The following is a 6454-nucleotide window of genomic DNA, read 5'->3' on the forward strand; positions in this document are numbered from 1 at the left end:
TTTTAAATTATACTCGTCATTTAAACTACTATATTGTACTTTAGTACGACCTACCTATATTAGAATACGGTGTGGTTGTTTAGTGTCATTATACTGCTAATGACTCTCTCCAACTTGAAAGAGTTCAGCGCCGGTTCCTTCGTTCTGCTGGTTTCTTATTAGGCATTGAACACCCTCCGCACGACTATTCAGCTGTTGCTGCTAAATTAGGTCTCGTCTCTCTAGCTGAACGCAGGCGAATTCTTTGCGTAAAGTTTCTAAAGGGACTGTTGTCTGGTCAAGTTGATTCTACTGATTTATTATCCTTACTGAATTTCAAGGTCCCTCCCCGTCAAAACCGTTCTAGTGTTCCTTTCCATGTCCCTATATGTCAGAGCAATTATATGAAAAATGAGCCTATTATGCGTTTAATGTCAATGGCCAATGAGGATCCCTCTATAGATCTTTAATTTTACTATTTGTTAATCCTTTTTCGTTTTTTAATATTTATCAGCTTTAGAAACCTAATCTAATTTACCTTATTTGTAATCAAACTTTTTACTCTTTTATGAATGTATTGTAATTATGTAATATGTATACATTTTCAAAAGGGTTTCACAAACCCGTTTATTATTATAAAATAAAATAAAAGAAAAAATAATAATTATTATATAGGTGCTTAATACATTATTGTATACATATATACATAATATATTTTTAAATACAACAATGAATATCTATCTTAAATCGATTAATTCATAACTCTAGTCGACCATTTAATTATCCAGTCTTTAAAGTCCAAATAGTACTCCATGTCACATTTTCGTTTGAGTGTAGGAAATACACTAATAACACACCAAACATTTTTCAACATTTTATGAGAAACTTATAACAATGATTTTATAATTACTTGTGATTGACTGTGATTGACTGTCTTAAATATGTCTTTTTTTACATGGTCTACGTTTGAAGTAGCACAGACGACATGGGCGAGAGTAATTTCCTTAATCACTTTCAGTTGATCTAATAAACAATTACAATTTTGCATACATTTATATTGCCTACTATTAATATTATTTGTTTATATACCATAGGTGAAGCTACCGGGTTGTCCTTGTACATCGTAGAAAAAACGATCACCAGCTTTGTATTGATAAAAACCGTCAGTAATAATTAAACACTGTGTCGTCGGACCTACAATTGCACCCTCGCTGTGCTTTTCCAATAAAAGACCTACTATTAAGTCAATACCATTCACTGAGTTGTATAATTTTTTTTAATTGGGCTATAGCCTAAAATAAAAAGTAAAACAATTTCAGTCTTCATACATTATTTAATTTTCTAACATACCTAATGCAGTTCAATTTTTATTTTAGATTCGGGGTGGAACGATCTATGTTCTGATTTTACAATAATGTGTGTGTGTTTTTTTTTGTGTCTGTGTAGTCGATATAATGCTTTGATTTTCAACTTCAGTATCTTTTTCGATCGTATTTTCTATATACGGTAACATTTTTCAAATTATTTTGATTTGTTTTTAACTGTTTAGAGCCATTTTCATGTTTCCAATTTTATTAGTTTCTTTTTCTAAAATGTCAATAAAACTTTATTTGTTGGGTAAAAAAGCTTGAAAATTGAATACTAGGCTCCTACTATATTGTTACAATGACATTAAAAAAATATTAGAAATCATTAGTCCAAGTTTTTTTTGTAAGCATTTAAAGTTAAAATCTTGACAAATTACGGAAAAATCACGAAATTTAGCAAATTATTTTGAGTTGATAATTAATAAAAAATTTTTTTTTTAAATCTAAGATTTGAAAATGTAATACAAGGTTATTCATAAGTTTATATACCTTTATCAAAAAAAAAAAAATGTCTACAAACAAATCAAATTAAATTTTTATGAAAGTTTGAAGTTCATAATTTTACAATATTGGGTATTCACTCGATTTCTCATGTAGCTGTTTTGTTATTTTATTGTTATTCAAAAACAAATAACTGTAAATACATGAAAATTTTACTGAATTTTCATATTTCCATTTTCTATACACCATAAGATTTTGAAAATATTTTGACTCTTTTTAGGCTGTTTACGGACATTGTTAGTTTTCAATTTTATTAGTTTCTTTTTCTAAAAGTCAATAAAAGTTTATTTGTTGGGTAAAAATGCATGAATAATTAATGCAAGGCTCCTGATATATTGTTACAATAGCAGTTGAAAAATATTAAAAATACATAGGCACAGTTTTTTTTTTTACAAGCATTTAAAGTTCGGATTTTGACAAAATTTATCAAATTTAAAATTTAATAATTATTTTGTAGTTGAAATTTATAAAATGTTCAACTTTTATATCTAAGGATTGAATATGTTAAACAAAGTTACACGTAAATAGGTTAAACAGTCAAATTTGTGTATAACGATGCTGTATATAACGATATTCTAAGCAATGTATTTGGTTGGTTTTATATGTTATGTGTACTTTTATTCGTATATAACGATATTGGCTATATCGGTAATCCGGATATAGCGATGTTATTTTGAAACGAAAATTGGTTTTTATAATCACCAATAGCGATTATTAATATGTATGTACATTGTGTAGTAAATTTGTTTTCGTCCGAAGCGATAATTCTTAATCTTATCTGTAACAGATAATGTGTCTTGTACGACCGTATAGCATACGTTTCTATTCCGGAAATGTATTTTTATATTGATCAGGTGCGTACTTTTGTTTCGGTAAACAGTGATAATTAATACGCCAGAATTATCAATGGCATTAAACAATATTTATAATTTTGTTAAAAAATCTTATTCAAATTATAAACAAACCACTATAATAGATTATTTTTCCAACAAATCGTAAACACATACTAGGTATATAATATGTACTTTTATTAAAAATTATAAATACATACTTTGAATATTAAAATACAATGTACCTAATCCTAAAAAAAATTAAACAGTAAAAAATGTGTTTAATAAATCAATTTTTCAAAAAAATCATGATGCTTTTTATGATCCGGATATAACGAAGGGACCTAGGGAATCCGATCGTTATAAGCAAATTTGACTGTATATAAATTACTTTATTCGCAATAATATCATCAAATAATATACTTAGCAATATCATAGGCTGATTGACCGTCTTCGCTCAGAATCATTTTTCTTATACAATGATATTTTATAATTGAATTAAAATTTATCACCATCCATTACAGTGACCCACTTATAACCTACTGTACAGCAGAGCGACACCCACTTGCCCACCTTTTTTTTATATACAAATTTCTTTTTGCGTATTCACAGTATATTATTGATATAATATAGAGACTTGTCGCTAATATGTGCTTCAAATTATAGCGGAAATAGGTTCATCCTTAGTGTATGATATACATTCTAAGATATAAATTCTGGGTGTAATATGACATAATGCACCCAGGTTTTGCATCTAACAATAAACTTTCATGATATTAATATTAATTATTAAAATACATAATGTAGGTATACAAGGTGACGGTGTTTCACCAAGCATGCTCGCATCCATTTTTTCTTTAATTTTTTTTTAAAAAATCACTTGACTAATAATTTACCTACATGTATAATTTGACACAGTTTTATTTCCTTGTAAAATTCGATTATTAATATTATTATTATTTTATCTATTTAAGTCATACAAACAGCACATACTAATACAAACAAATTAAGTGTCCATGGAATTCGTCATTCATCTTACAATTGTTTAATACTTTAATGTTTGTTATTGGAACGAATTGATTATTGTCTATAACTATTATCTATAGCTAACCAATTGTAATTATTATCATATTATTATCATGTCTTCAATTATTTCTAACGCTGTGCATTTACATTTGGCCAAGAGACGTGCGGTCAATCACGCTGCAAGTCAACTGGAAAAACGCTGCTTTTGCAGACAAAATATTAAGGTGATGAGCCGCGAAAACAAAATACGATCACCGTCCGCGACCATAAATCCAACTGCAGAAAAGTCAAAAATGCCGACCGATGTCAGTGTGCCAGTCGTTTGTCCTAACCTGCAAGGTATGCATGTTGCGACAACGGACTCTGTGGTAGCCGTGAATACAGTCAAACCCAAACGGCGTTCCAATATAACGGCTTCTTCGGCTCCACTAGATGACATGGATTTAGTTGAGGCCAAGATACGTATGAATGGTAACGCTGAAGGTCAGCTTACGACACGATATTTTTCAATGCCAAACATTCAAGTGATGACCACTGAAATAGAAGTGCAAGCGCCGTATGGAATGGCAGTACAGACAGATTCCAAAGTGGCAGAGCCAGTCGCGTGTGTAGTCTTGGATGATGCTGCGACGATGGACCCTGTGGTAGCCGTGAAGGCGGTTAAACCCAGACAGCGTTCCTGTACCATGGCTTCTCTAGATGAAATGGATTTAGTTGAGGCCAAGATACGTATGGACGCTGCAGGTCAGCTTACTACATGCTTTATTTCCATGCCAAACATCATTGGAAATACAAGCACAGAGTTTGAGACCCTAACAGGACCCCATGTGGCGATGCCAGTCATTAATGCGGGCCAGCAGGACACGGTGGTAATAACTGAGAACTCGGTTAAGCCTAGACGCCGTTCACTTTGGTACCACATTAAAAAAAATTTTAGGCGTGTATTGTGCTGCGGATGTGCGTAGTGCCGATAAATTGCTGGTGTGACCGTTGCTTTGAACAGTTTATGTACCGTATACAATAGGTACCACCTACAACTCTTAAAATGTTAAAACTATTGTTTGTATAAAAATTAATTAGCCTGATTAGTAATCAAGCAGTGCTGTAAATTGTAATGATTAACAAAAATAAATGTCCGTGTTGAATAATTCAATTGGTTTCAATTTTATGTAATATTAATAAATGCTAAAACGCTATTGTAGTAGAATTGAGTAGATTTATTATGAAATGAAAAATGAAGGTGAAGACTGAGTATGCTTGGCGAATCACTCTGTATTTGTATTAAATATTTTTTTATATAAAACCTATAGGTATTTTATTACCAATAGCTATATTGGAACGTTTTTATTTTATTTCACTAAATGACAGATCATTAAATCGTGATCATGAAAAACAGTTATGTTTTTAGTTTGAATGTCGGTAATTTTAGATTTAGAGTGATAAATGTATTAAGTTTTTAATCATGTATATTTTTTTTTTGTGACCAAAACATCTAAAAATTATTTAAACACAGGTTTTTAATAGATATTATGAGTCCAAATTTGGACGAAATTGGATATTTAATCAGGGAGAATAACGATTATATTTTGTAAATTACGGCACACAAGACGCATGCCCTGTCCGCACACCTATTTGGTTAAACCTACTACTTAAGGATGTATAGTTTAATATTTTGATGCTGAATATTTTTTACGAATAGGTATATTTTTTTGTTTAGTATTTTGGTTGTTTTGAACTATAATGTTTTCAAATGCAATTTACATAGTCTTAAGTTTTCAGTACCTATTCCATCTACTGTAACGCCGTAATGGAATGAACCGATGGGTTTCGAAGACAACTAACAGGAATTTGTTAGAAGTAAATTATCACTCAATCTATACCGTGGATCATGATAAAAATGGTTGCTTTTCGATGTTACCCAACTATAGATTTCTAATAAATTACCATATACCGTATATTACTCAATCTATACCGTCGACCATGAGAAAACTGGTTGTTTTTCGGTATTATCCAACTATATAGATTTATTATAATTTACCATATTAATATATTATATATCAAAGGGTAATGTATATTAGATAAATAGAGAAGTCACGGTAATAGTGTAAAATGTAATGGATGTGTTAAATTTGAATTCAATGATATTATTTTATTTATTAATAAACGCCTGTAAGGCGTAGGCTCAAGTACAGCATCCGGGTGCTTTTGAAAACTATTGGAAATTTTTTACTTTTGACCAACCTCCCCCCTATAATATTCAACTACTAACTAAATTCACTTTCCAACCAGAAAAGATGCTGAAGTAGAAATTTAAACATTTTTACTGACCCAAAAGGTGATGTCAAACACAAAAAAGAATTAATTCAACTAAATATTTTGTTAAAAAATTATTAAACCTAATTATTTTGTTAATTATTATTAAAAATTACAATTTTGTTTATAGATATATCAAAACAACATTATTCGCTGAAGTACTTTAATGTACCAATATGATCATTTTAATAAGTGCTGAAAATAATATTAAAACCGTGACAACCGACCGTGACGGACAATAATCTTTTTTTGCGTGCCCCCTGTTATGAAGTTTCACTTAGAAAAAGCTGTTAAGTACCTACATTTAAAATTATACTTTTCTAGAACAATATATGAATTAAGTATAATAAATGTGGCATCTATAGCTTAATATTTGTTTTAGCTTTTAACTGTTATTATACATTTCCCTAACGGCTTAACATGAATCATATTATTAGA

General features: G+C 30.0%; 1 long non-coding RNA gene across 1 annotated transcript; it reads right to left on the reverse strand.

Moving 5' to 3' along the window:
* Window positions 1–931: 931 nt before the first annotated feature.
* On the reverse strand, window positions 932–1327 carry LOC115034046. Its single transcript, XR_003839407.1, has 2 exons — window positions 1069–1327; window positions 932–1002 (listed from the first exon to the last, which is right to left on the reverse strand). It is a non-coding gene; the product is annotated as an uncharacterized LOC115034046 (long non-coding RNA).
* Between the last annotated feature and the right edge of the window lie 5127 nt (window positions 1328–6454).

The sequence above is a fragment of the Acyrthosiphon pisum genome, chromosome A2, assembly GCF_005508785.2.
Source record: "Acyrthosiphon pisum isolate AL4f chromosome A2, pea_aphid_22Mar2018_4r6ur, whole genome shotgun sequence".
In the NCBI taxonomy this organism is placed as follows: domain Eukaryota; kingdom Metazoa; phylum Arthropoda; class Insecta; order Hemiptera; family Aphididae; genus Acyrthosiphon; species Acyrthosiphon pisum.